The 12,844-nt window shown below is 40.8% G+C and overlaps 2 protein-coding genes across 10 annotated transcripts in view; one reads left to right on the top strand and one right to left on the bottom strand.

Moving 5' to 3' along the window:
* The window catches only part of LOC125687565 (zinc finger protein 532-like), a 135,582-nt gene that overhangs the window by 106,934 nt on the left and 15,804 nt on the right, over positions 1 to 12,844 (bottom strand). Inside the window, exon 3 of one of the 9 annotated variants that reach the window (XM_048932740.1) lies at positions 6,222 to 6,261. The exons of the other annotated variants lie outside the window; for them this stretch is intronic. The gene's annotated coding sequence lies outside the window, so the exon portion shown is untranslated. The remainder of the gene's footprint in view (positions 1 to 6,221; positions 6,262 to 12,844) is intronic. 9 annotated transcript variants of the gene reach the window in all.
* The window catches only part of LOC125687566 (uncharacterized), a 71,238-nt gene that overhangs the window by 47,377 nt on the left and 11,017 nt on the right, over positions 1 to 12,844 (top strand). The gene's annotated exons all lie outside the window — the stretch shown is intronic.

Raw genomic sequence — 12,844 nt, 5'->3', positions numbered from 1 at the left:
ATATCATAACGGAAGCAATATGAGGGGCAAGTGTTGATTGGGTAAAGGTTTCTGGTGGCTGGGCAGAGATGGGAGAGCTCAAACTACCACCAGGCATAGTGAGAACTATTTGGAGCCAGTATCAAAACCCAAGGAGGGTTAAAATGGTAAAGAACCCATTGGTAAGGTATAATCAACAACTTCATGAGAGCCCTTATCCTGGTCTTAGGAGTAGCTCAGTGGGAAAATGCTATAGTGAATATCTCTGCAACTCTAGAAATGGTAGAAAATGCTACAACAAACGCATTACAAATAGTCCAAGAGGAGGTATCCTCTTTGTCCAAAGTAGTACTCCAAAACAGGATGGCATTAGATCTATTAATAACTAGAAAAGGAGGGGTGTGCACAATAATAAATCAGAGTTGCTGTACTTAAATAAATAAGGATCTGAAAACAGACTTAAGGAAAACCTGGAAGCAAAAGTCCTGCGTAGGACAAGTATCAACAACACAACTGGGAAACAGATTAATGGGGCTCACTTACTAGCTGGTTACTAAATCTAGGATGGTTAAGGTGGCTTTTCTTGGTTCTTGGCATGCATTGTACTGGTACTATTGGTGAGCCTTACCTGTGTGTAATGAGGTGTTCTACGTGCCTGTGCCACAATACTATAAGACGAGTTAAGGCCAAAGGTGGAAAGCTTATTTCACACAATAAGAAAGAATAATCTAGCAGGTGGAAATCCTGCTAGATAAAGAAAAGGGGGGAATTGAAAAGTGAGATGGGCCCAAAGGTGAAAGTAAAAAGGCAAGAAGTCTTCACATTGACTGAGAATAAGGGGGGTGAAGGGGAATAGTTAGAAATAGTTCACAGAAGCAAGAACGTAGAGCTTGTTAGAAAATAAGGGATGGCAGACACTGTGTCTGGGATAGTGAGGGGGATGAAGGCCATAAAGATAAGGGTTTGAGAATAGCCCCAGGACATTTGGCAGGGAGGTTAGATGTCCACAGGGCAAGAAGAAACCGGTTTGGGGGAATGCCCCGCCGCCCGCCCCCCCCCCCCCCCCCCTGAAAGGCCAGGAGTTTACAGTGAAAATGGTCAGAAGCCTTCCCAAGGAAAATGACAAATCCTCATCCCTTGACCCACTACACACACGCAAGAGGGGAAGGGTCTCCATGCTAACAAACTCTCGGGGGTGTAAAGAATATGTATCCAAATTCCAGGAAAACTATTGATTATGTGTTAGTTTCACCTATATAAGTAGCAAGACATATGTAGCAAGAATTTTCTAGACAATGTGCAAGTTAAGCGGATCTATCCCCCTTGCACCTAGGTGTCTGTGCAGCACTGAATAAACCGTACCTGCTTTGTAATCTTACTTGGGTTACAGAGTTTCATTCCGCACATCAGCGCCACTAGATTATGACAATACATTGGTGAATGCACGTACCCCTGTGGCAGGACCTGAAAGGTCCACTGCCTGCCTCCCCATGTAAACGCAAACTGATCTTGCGATTCCTCAGCAATTGGAATACTGAACAACACATTTGCTAGATCTAGGACACAATGATAGGTTTTTATCTCCCTACTCAATGTGTCCATTAGGGAGGCAATATTGGGTACGGCTTCATAAATAGGCAGCGTAACCTTATTTAATTCTCTGCAATCCACTGTCATTCCCCATGTGCCATCCGACTTTAGCACAGGCCACATGGGGGAATTATATGGGCCGTATGCATGCCTCATAATGCCCACTTTTCCTAATTTCTACACCATTCTCGATATTTCATCTTGCCCACCTGGGAGTCTATGCTGTCTCACATTAGTAATCCAGCACGGTTTTGGCAGGCAAATAGGCCCATGTTTCGCATGACCTCTTAATATTGCCTGCACCGCCAGGATACTGATACATCTCTGTCGAAGTCTGAACACTCTCACAGTTGTCTGGAGAGCCAGACCCCACAGAATATCTATGCCCAGGATGTATTCTTGGACTGGGGCAATAGACACCTTGTACTCCCGGGGTGGGAGACACCCAACCCCCAATTTTAACCATGTTTGGGTGACAGGAATAGTTGTCCCCCAAAACCACCAATCATCACTCTGTCGCCATCAAATTTGGTCGGACCTTCGTAGAGAATTGATGCTTCTGCTCCGGCGTCCATGAATGCCATGACTCTGAATATTTTCTTGGGACCAGTGAATAGTTAATTCTACATAGGGCCTCCGGTCCCACCTAGAGGCCCTAGGGGGACTAACATCCCTTATCACACCATGAATTGCGCTATGGCCAATTCTTTTGCTTCCAATGGCTCAAGCATTGTGGCCCGAGACACCTGAAGCAGCTTCCCCCCCCCCCATTAGGAACAATGAAATCTTCTAGGTTCCATGTCACTGTTGATATTCTTTCTATAACCCTCACCCTTGATTTCTCAGGGAAGTTCCAGAATTTTTGATTGTCCCTTTAGTTGAAGTTTAGTTGTTGTAGGACATGGTTGGGCTGGCGGCCCATCTTAGCAAAGTGGACCCCAGCCAAAACTAAATCATTGAGCATTTGTTTTCGGGAGACCCTTATGGGTCCCAATCAAGGAGCTCGAGTAGCTGGCATTTTGGTTTTACATATCAGCAGGACCTTGGCTTCTTCTAGTGTTTGAATACTGCGCCTAGCCTGCAGGTGTTCCGTTTCTCCTAGGCCACTAACTGGGCAGCCTGCTGGACTACTGCTTCTGAGGCCACCAGAGAATTTAATATAGAGACTAGAGTACCATACAGATGAGAGGGAGCTTGCTGTAGAATCAATTCTCTCAACCCTGCTGAAAATTTGACCATATCAGGGCCATCAAATGTGTCTTCATAGATAGCCTCTCTTACACCCAGTTCACAGATATAATTTTGAAGGTCCTCCATGGAGGACCACAGCCCTGTATTTAGAGGGCTATCAGATTTATTCGGCCATACCATACAGCAGGCTGCCATTAACCATTCTCTTATAGAATGGTTTTCATCACAATATCGATTACCCACACACAACCTCTGCCTGAGAGCAGGATGGACAGTCATGGTGGCCAACTTGGCTATTTCCAGGCTATTCACCAAAACACTTTCTGCCCCAGAATCCCACAGTCTTAATAACCAAGCTAGCACACTTCCCCTAGGCTTCTGCCAAAATCGCTATACTAAATCCAGCAATTCTGTTGCTATGTATGGCCGGGCTGTTATGTGCAAATGAGCCTGGGCAGGGGGCCGCTGATCAGGTGGCACCCCTGCCGGCCTGTCCTGTACTTTTTTTTTTTTGTTTGTTTTCTGAGTTAGGACAGGACAGACTTCTAGTGGATCTGTCAAAGTCGGATATTCAAGATCTAATTTGGATTTTTTATTTTCCTGATCAATAGAGTCTGCTGATTCAGGAGTCTGGTCATTGTTTATTGTAATGTTACAAACTTGGCCTACTGGAAGATGCAGAATTGGTTTCTTCCCTGTTAAGATGCCAAGTGCCTGCTCTAATTTTTTAATACAGTCTCTCAGAAGTTGACTTTCATTTCTCTAAAGTATTATTTCTTATTTCAACAAGATTTAAGGCATTTAATAGTGGCCATGCCACTGTGAAGGCAGCCAATTGTCTTTCTTCAGTGATCAGTACATCTATGCTAAGTCCTTGAAAGTAATCTGCCATGCCATATGGGGAGATATTGCCCATAACGCGTAAGGGACCCCTTTTTTCAACGATAACCGCTAGCTCACAATAGGGAGATCCCACAAATCCTGGGATCTGCCCTGGAATAATTTCCTCTAGAGGAGTATCGTTCTCCCGCTTGACCCATTTATAGAAAATCCAAAGAAAAGAAGCGATGTAAATTTTAGTATATTTGGCCTGCCTGGCTTGCTAAGTGCACCATCAAAGAATATTAGGATGTTATAATTACAAATTAAATAAAAGAGTTAGGCAAAGCAGACTATGATACCAAAAGAGAATAAATAGAAGGCTTACCCCTATCCTAGGCTCACTCACAAAACAGCAGCAGAGGCAAACTCCAGAAGAGATCCTTCCCCCCTGGCAGCCAGGCTCCCCCCCTTCCGGCAGCACAGGTGAATTGCCTTCACCTGTGCTCCTCTGGCTGACTCATTGCTCACCTCAGGTGATCAATCAGAGGTTCAGGCCATGACTCAGCAGTTCCCATACATCTTCCTATTACAATACCCAATAGATAACTCAAAACTGAAACCTTGTACATGCCACGTAAAGAGAAAAAAATAATACTTCTTAGCATACTTTCAGATTATAAATCTCACTACGATATTTACCTTTTTCCACACATTTCAAGAATTGCAAAATTGTGCAAAATGAATCACTTGTAGAGGTCTAAAAAAATCAGTTACAAAAAGCACAGATAAATTTCCCATTTTCTTTCATAACTGTGCACAGGTACAGTCTGTATTGTGACAGAGCTGTCTTCAATATGCTTTTATTGTTCAGTACTTATCATGCAAAATTGAGTATTCAATGTGAAAAGGTATTTAACTAAATTAGTGTTACTGTTGGAAAGCATGCAGTTAGGGAGCATTTATCTTCCCTCCTGCCTTTTTATCAGCACTGAAAGACAGGAAAGCATTTTTTCTATATAGTTCAGTGTGTTGTATCCAGTATCAATCAGCATAGGCCATTAAAGAACCACTGTCATTAAACTACAGCAGTACCTTCAAGTTCCTCAAATTAAATCAAATAAGCGAGAAGCTACTACAATGTAACCCATATATATATATATGGTCTGTTGAAATCCACTTGCCAACAGAGATCACAGAATTACAAGGGTTGAAAGGGACCTCAAGTGATCATCGAGTCCAGCCCCCACTCCTACAACTTTAACAGCTCACTTCCTCCTCATTTATCTTGAGATGTTTCGTAGAGATAAACTACTTCCAGGCCATTAAATTCAGCTGTAACAACACCAAGTGTTGCAGTTGGAAAAAACATCATAGAGAAATGGAAAGAAACAGAGAAGGAATACTCACCCATATTTGAAGATTCAGGCTCCCGATGAAGGACTCCACAAAAAAGAGATCTCCAGAAAGAGATCTTTCTCCAGTGGTAGTCAGCCCATAAGTGTGGGGGTTGGGTCTGAGAAAGGTAGATCCAGGCTCCATCCCTTCTGTTCACACAGATGAATTGTCTTCACCTGTGCTCCCATGGCTGACCCAGTCCTTGCCTCAGGTGATCAATGAGTGGTTCAGGCCTTGTCTCAACAGTTCCCATACACCAAGAAACACTAGTCAGAATGCAGATTCTATGGTGTGAGAATCCTTCTTTGTTTTTTGGCTTAAAGCATTCTTCCTGATGTATTTCTTCTGATAAGACTCTGATTTATTGAGGAGGCAAGTGATGGGTGCTATCATGTGACAATCAACATCACTTTGTAGACATTTGAAAGCACCTTCCTCCAGAGCTCCTTGCCTCCGGAAGAGTGCTCAGGAGCATTTACTGATGGAAGATCTGGCCTGTGACTAAATAGCTCTAACTTGGTATGGGAAAATTGGGGAATGATACTATTGTGTCCTGTGAAAAAATGAATGCAGGTGGGCATCCCTGCTCCCTCTTATCTGCTGGCAAGGCCTGGAAGATGGGAACAAAGGAGTTTCTGCTGAGATCCCAGAGCCAGAAGCTGCCACTCCAAGGAGAGTTGACTCAACCACTTTGGATTTGAGCTGTCGCTCCAAAGAGAGCTTACTCGACCACTTTGGACTTATAAATAAGTTGGAAAAGTGGCCATCATTGCTGTGGTCACCATCGTTGTCAACAGAACAACAATGCCCAATGACCCACCACTACTGAAGATCAATGACTGAACTACGAACCTCGCTGGATCCATGGTGGTGACTATGTCCCTCTTGCTTCCTATAAAGACTCCTTGCTTCTTCTTTTCTATCTTTTTTATTGCCCTTTTTCTTTTCCCCATTACCCTAATTCGTAATAGTGTCCGTCTTCCCCTTCCCCATCTCCCTGATTAAGATTTATAATAAACTGGTCAGACCAACATGTGAACCATTGTTTCTTAATCTCACACCGGGTATACAGATATTAAAAGAACCTCCTCTCCCTCCTATAAATTGGAGTGAGACATATGGTTAAGTATGTATTTTTATGCTTATCGTTATCAGGATGGATAGTACTCTAAATGCTCTACAGAAAGATGCAGTTTATTCAAAAGGCATAATCTCTCCACTTGAGAAAAATCTGTAAGACTTACCTACACATCAACACTGGCCAACTGGAAGTCATTATGGACTCTGAGAAAGGCAACCAAGGAAAATTTGTCAAGAAACAGACAAGAATACTGGAATACACACTGACACTTGATTTGATTCATTCAAATAATTATAGCCCAGTTTTGAAAATTGTTTACATGGTCCACTTAATCGTTATGCTCCTTTGTCTAACTTATTAACTCCTTTTAATTACACCAAGTTCTGCAGAGCTGAACTCACCATTTGCCTTTTAGAAAATATGACTATACCATTGAAATTAATGAACTCACCTTCCTTAATTAACTCAAAATTCCTTTACTTACTGGAAAGTACATAGAAGAGTATCACGGTAAATACTCATTGTCAAAATTTCACTACTTTTGTAAAGCATATGGTTATAAACTGTATTTATTAGACATGAAATTGTTTCATAATGTTGGTAATCCTGGTATTATTACTTAATTACATAATTTAACAATCCATCCATTTGAAAACAAATTTCTGATCCTCATCCATTTAAAACTGGTAAATGGGATAAAATGAATGCAGTCAGTACAGCTCAACTCTCTTCCGGCATCACCAGAAGCTAACTCATAGCATTCAGTATACAACACGTCAGCTGCTACCTTCTTATACCAAAGCATTATGATTATCATATTTATCCATAGTGTTGGAGATTGTGACTTTAGCCTACCCTCTGCCCAGAGGATTTCAAAGTCCTGTGAGAGGGACACAATGACAAAAGCAGCTATCTAATAACTATAATATGTCACTGGTGCCATGAGAGACAGTCAATATGATTGTGGTGTAGGCACAATTGGACTTTTCAAATCTTCTGGATCTGTATTAACAACAAAACCAAAATACTGTAGGAAATTCTAAGAATATATGAAAAGAGAACTTTGTGAACACAATAAACCTCCTGTAAACAAGAATCCCGACCTCACAAAATACACAGAGCTGGCCAAGACGATCACTTACCTTACATGACCAAGAGTATTACAGAATCACAGAATTGCAGGGGTTGGAAGGGACCTCAAATGATTGAATTAAGGAAAATAAGTTAGGTTAAAAGTTAAGTGCCTTCATGGGGTGCTGAATCGGCAGCTACAGATCTGGCCTTGCTAAGTCAGGTTCTTGCTGCCAATAACAGATGCTTTTCTACAGACTTAGACAGTACAGACAGCAGGTTGTGGGAATACTAGAAAAACTGTTCAGAGCAGAAGCTTTGGAACAAAATTGGAGGAAAACTCCAGGAAGCTTCTATTACTAAAGACAGAACAGCTGCTAAACTTTTAGCTGTTTGGCACCAAATAATGGAAGGACTTAAACAAATTAGACAAGGAAGTATTTATTTCGACTATTCCCCATTGCCCTCCCTCCCAACCCTGTCGCTGCCCCTCGGTGCAGAAAGCTGGATTCGATCTGCAGCTCCGACACCCACCCCCCCCGCCCTGTTGCCCTCAGCTCCACCCCGGTGCTCATCCCGTTCCTGCCTTTGGCTCCGCCCCCGACCTCTCTGCAGCCTGCGTGTAACTTGGTTAAAGACAGTAACGGACCTGCATATACTTCTAAGGCTACACAAACTTTCCTCCAAGAATGGGGGGTTAGACATATTACAAGCATTCCTCATTCTCCCACTGGACAAGCTATCATTGACCATATTCATCTAACACTGAAATCTATTCTTAATTTAAAAAAAGGGGAAATACAGGAGACAACACAAGGAAGATCATGTAAGGTTTTGCTTGTGTTGAATTTTGAATCGTGATCATACAGATACAACTCGTGTGGATCGTCATTTTGGGGCCTCCCCAATGCTCAAGGAACGGCCAATGGTCAATGTTCAGAATATAGCCACAGGGCATTGGGAAGGTCCCTTACCACTGATAACTTGGGGTCGTGGATATGCTTGTGTTTCCACAGGGACTGGCCCTACATGGGTTCCAGCAGGATATGTCTGGCCTCATCTCAAGGCAGAAAATAGCATCCAGCCTTTATAATGACTGGGAGTGTGTGCTTCTTATTTATTGGTATTGCTTTGTAACTTGTTGTATTGCAAATAGCAGCAGTAGTAGTGCACTTGAGGCAAAGGCGCACGCTAAGAGAGCTAACCTTGATAGTTCTGTTTTGCAAGCAGGTGTTCCACTTGGGCTCTGTATAATACACTGGCCATACAGATGCAGTGTACAAATGGAAAATACCCTTCGGACCCTGAGAAGAATAAAACAAGAGAGAATCTGTGATGGGTGAGAGAGGAAAAGTGCACCTTGAAGCAGGGGACGCCCTGCTGGCACTGCCTATCGCATTCACCGCCAACATGTTCTTTCTCTCTCTTTTTCTGCAGGTTGTTGTTTCTTGAGGGTCAGTAAGTAATAATGCCCCTAGTGATATTCTAGCCCACTAATTTTAGCACACATTTGCCCACTAATATTGATTCTATTTGACATGCAAAATGTTGTACAGCCATTAATTTTCTATTAGCCCAAAGGCATGATCATGAGCACTCTAAAAGCATCTGTTGTACATATTTTAGTGATCATTCAAAATCAATATATCAGAATATAGGAAAGTTGAAGACCTCTTTCTAACCAGTTAGAGATGAACACAGAACAGAACCTTCAGGGATTTATTTCCAGGTTGCAGAAAACTTGAGTTGCAGACTAAACACGTATTTGTTCTTTTTAGTAGGTTAACAGTATTTCTTGTCATTATGATGTTTGTCTTTATCACATTTAGAGTATTGTCAATCGAGGCCTTGATTGAGTTATAATGATTATGTTATTAAAATAATTTGTGTTATTATCTTATAGTATGGTAGTAGTTTGCAAATAAACAAAAAAGGGGGAATTGTGGGAATACAAGAAAAACTGTTCAGAGCAGAAGCTGTGGAGCAAGATAAACAGCATGAGAATCAAGGACACCTCTAGAAGAAGAGAGAATGTCTCACGGCTCTGGATAAGTGCCTGTGTGAATGGTTGAAGAGTGTTTTGTAGAATGCTCTGTTGACATGTAAAGGTGGATGGGAAAGCTAGAAAAAGAAAACTTGTGAAGGTATATAAATGATGTGAGAACTTGTAATAAACGATTTGGATCATTCACATCTGAGTCCATGCATCAGATGCTGCAGCGGGTCTCCTGTTTCTCCAAATAACGTTGTTAGCTATCCTATCTCTGGAATGCAAGGTAACAGGCTCGGACAGTAAAACCACAAATTAACAAAGAAGTGGCAGATTGGTGGACAGAGTTGTAGCCGATAAGATGATCAGCCAGAGCTAGTCAAGCATCTTCCAACTTGACCCAGGTCAAAGAGTACACAGCGAGAAAGACATACGGCCTTCATCAAAAGACCACCAGACGACCACCGAGCGATACCACACATGCGTAAAAGAACTGAGACTCAGTACAGAACTTCAAGACAGAAGGTTGCCCACAGTCTAGCAAAGCAGACAAGAACAGAAAACTATCAAGAACTACCAGTCTCACTTTTATCCCTTGTTTCCATGTGGATGCATAACTTATTGTAAATGAAGCACAAATTAAGAAAACATACTGAATGCACCATAATGAACATAATCTGAAAGACTAATGTCTAAAATGTCCTTTTATCTGCTCCAGCTATATTTTATTTGCTATGCAAATAATCAGAACTGTAGTAACATAACACATACACAGGAACAATGCCAAGCTGAAGTTGCTATCTGGACTGGTTAAAAAAAAGACAGTGGTATTTAAGTAACAGTTCACTTTGAGTGAATTACAACTGTAATGCTCTGCTTACAAGTTCCTGGACAGAGATTGCTGGATTGCAAAGTGTTAACATCTTTAGGAATATTTATTTCTTTGGTTGTTTACAATCAGTAAGAAGAATCGCATACACATAATATTAACATTACAAAGAAATTTCTTATAAGAATTAAATAAAAAAGGTTCTTGAGCTCAAAGCATATCAAAACCACACAAATAAAGCCTTAACTGACAGTTTTTCATGATTCTGTATACTGCTATGCGCTCTCACTATGCATCCGTCCATGGATAGCTTCTTTGCAGTTATTATACACACTCAAAAAGAACTATAAAGAATCCCTCATCTAAAACTTCCTCCAATTACATATGCTGCAATTTCATTAACATTTAGCAATAGCAAGTAAAGGCAACTCTATTTATCCATGTATGTTTAAGAGCAGAAGTATGTAACAGCAAGGAGACACATTTGTTCTTTACTAAGAAACTTCATTAAGTCTAACTCCAAAATGGGAAAGTATCCCAGAAGAATTCAGAGGTCTTCAGCTTTAAGCTAAGATCTTAAATCTATCCATAGAAAGCACACTGAATAAAACTGCAGCTATCTCTCAGGTGCACGCAGACAAACTCCCATACTCTCACAGAGCACAAGAATGTAATGGCTTCTTCCATACTCATTAATCTAGAATATCATTGTAAGACTCAGTATATAAACTAGTTTCCATCACAATTCCAAGGAATCCAAAGCCACGTTCCTCCCTGTTTTCCCCAAACACATTTCAATAACCCTTTCTCTTAAAGATAAAACTCTGCCTTTTACCCAAGATTGAAACCAACCGGGGCTTTGGCTGCTACACAAGCTATTGGCCTGTTCCTCATGAACATTCAATACATGAAGCCTGTAAATAGTTCAGAACAGGACATGAGGCAAGTTCCTCATTTCCTAGGGAACTGATTTTCCAGGAATTGGAATTTCTTTGAGAACTGCTTTCTTTGAGAAATGTTGACAGCAAAACCTAGTGTCTCCAAGAGATATACAAACCTGTAAAAAAAAAAATCCATCAGAGGATTGCCATTAAAATTATCAGTTTTATTGATAATGATTTCCAAGTGCACTTAACAATGAAGATCTTCAGAATTAAACAGAGAAACAGTCCACAATGTGTGTAACCAAGGATACATTCCTCAGACTTGACAAACACAAAATACTGAAAGAAATAACCTGCAAGACCCCCATCTCCTCAAACATCTTTGAATACTCTTTTTTTTTTTTCATTTTTAGTTTCTAAGTAACAGAGAAACATAATTCACCTCAAAACACTGGACTGGCAACTTGAAGCATATACTATGAAATACACTGGACAGATTATACCATAAATTAAGCACCCCTAATTTTGAGGGTATTTATAATGAGGAGTCAGCTCTTAGATGTGCTGACTCTGTCCAAAGTACCATTTCATTTTTAGATGATGGTCTACTTTATAAAATTAAAAACAAACAAAAAAGTTATCTAAAAATTTATGCATTACTTTCTTGATTATTCAATGATAGAAGCAAATATATCCAATATGAATTACATAGCCAGAGAGCCACAGCGCAATGAGGAACAGCGCTTTTGGGTTCAATTTTTTGATGGTGGGTGACTGGACTTCTGGTAAGACCACCAGTGAGTCTGAAGACATAAAGATAATGGGCTCTGGGACAAGTAAGAATATCCTTACTTCATGGTTTCTGTTAATCTCTTTGGAGGAAAACCCACACCTATGTGTGCATCAGTATCTTACTGAAATGAAAGGTCTAAATTAAATTCCAGAGGAGAAAAAATATTTTATTTCTCTGTTCAAAGCATGTGTTGTGACTGCATAAATTTTTCTATCTTTGGAAATGCATCTCCTGAATAAGAACTTCTATGAGCAGCATGAAGAACACAGCCCAGGTGTCAGCCAAAGGAAGGTAACTCTTCACTCCATATTTTCCCTGTCAGCCTTTTCACTCCAGTTCATCTGACAACACACATTCCAGTGAAGCATCCACTCGGGTAATTATGTCAAAACAAGAACCCATCTGTGAGAATTCTCTAATGTCAGTGAGACAGTAAGCAAGCAGGATAGGAATGTGATGAGAAATAGTTACATTCCTGTAAGCCTTTTGGGCATTCATATCCTGGCTGTTAAGATAGAAAACCCAAGGATGCACTCTAAAGTTTTAAAAGGCAGATTCCAGAAAAAGAGGAATGCATCTGGGAGCTTCTATTCTACTACTACAGATTAAAGAGACCATTTTGAAGTACAGCTTTCTTATAGCTATGCTTTGCACAGATGCGAGGAAGGCTCAAATACATGATGACACAAATAGCAACTGGAGAAACATCAGAGCTTAGAAGCAAATAGCTGATTCTAAAGGATTACAGGCAGTTTTGCTTTACTACAAGGAATTTTTGTCAAGTCCTCTACCTGAGCTGGTTCCAGGTTCTAGCCATGAGGCAGACCAAACTGGCCTACCTTTCCCCTCTGCCAAGGGGGAAAAATACACACAGAAGAAAACATTCGTTCTCACTTTCTAAATATGATCTATCTTATAGCTTGGGCTTTAGGACAGCTGCAGATGGGGCACATTATTCTCCACAAGGAAGGCCAAGCTGCCTATAAATTGCTGCAGAAATTAAAACGTACTTTTTGGTATAAACAGTCAGACAAGCTGAACTAGCATGAAAATACATATTTTTTATTTCTCTAGCATTATGTCAAGAAATTTCATCACATGGAGAAGACTTCAGTAATTCAATAAGAATTACAGTAATATCTCCTAAGCTTAGGTACATATCAGCCTGACACACAGACTATAAGCAGCTCATTAGTTATTCAACATATATTAGCAAAGA

This window comes from Lagopus muta (genome assembly GCF_023343835.1).
Source record: "Lagopus muta isolate bLagMut1 chromosome W unlocalized genomic scaffold, bLagMut1 primary SUPER_W_unloc_1, whole genome shotgun sequence".
NCBI classification, from domain to species: Eukaryota; Metazoa; Chordata; class Aves; order Galliformes; family Phasianidae; genus Lagopus; species Lagopus muta.
This window is presented reverse-complemented; position numbering and strand designations above follow the sequence as displayed.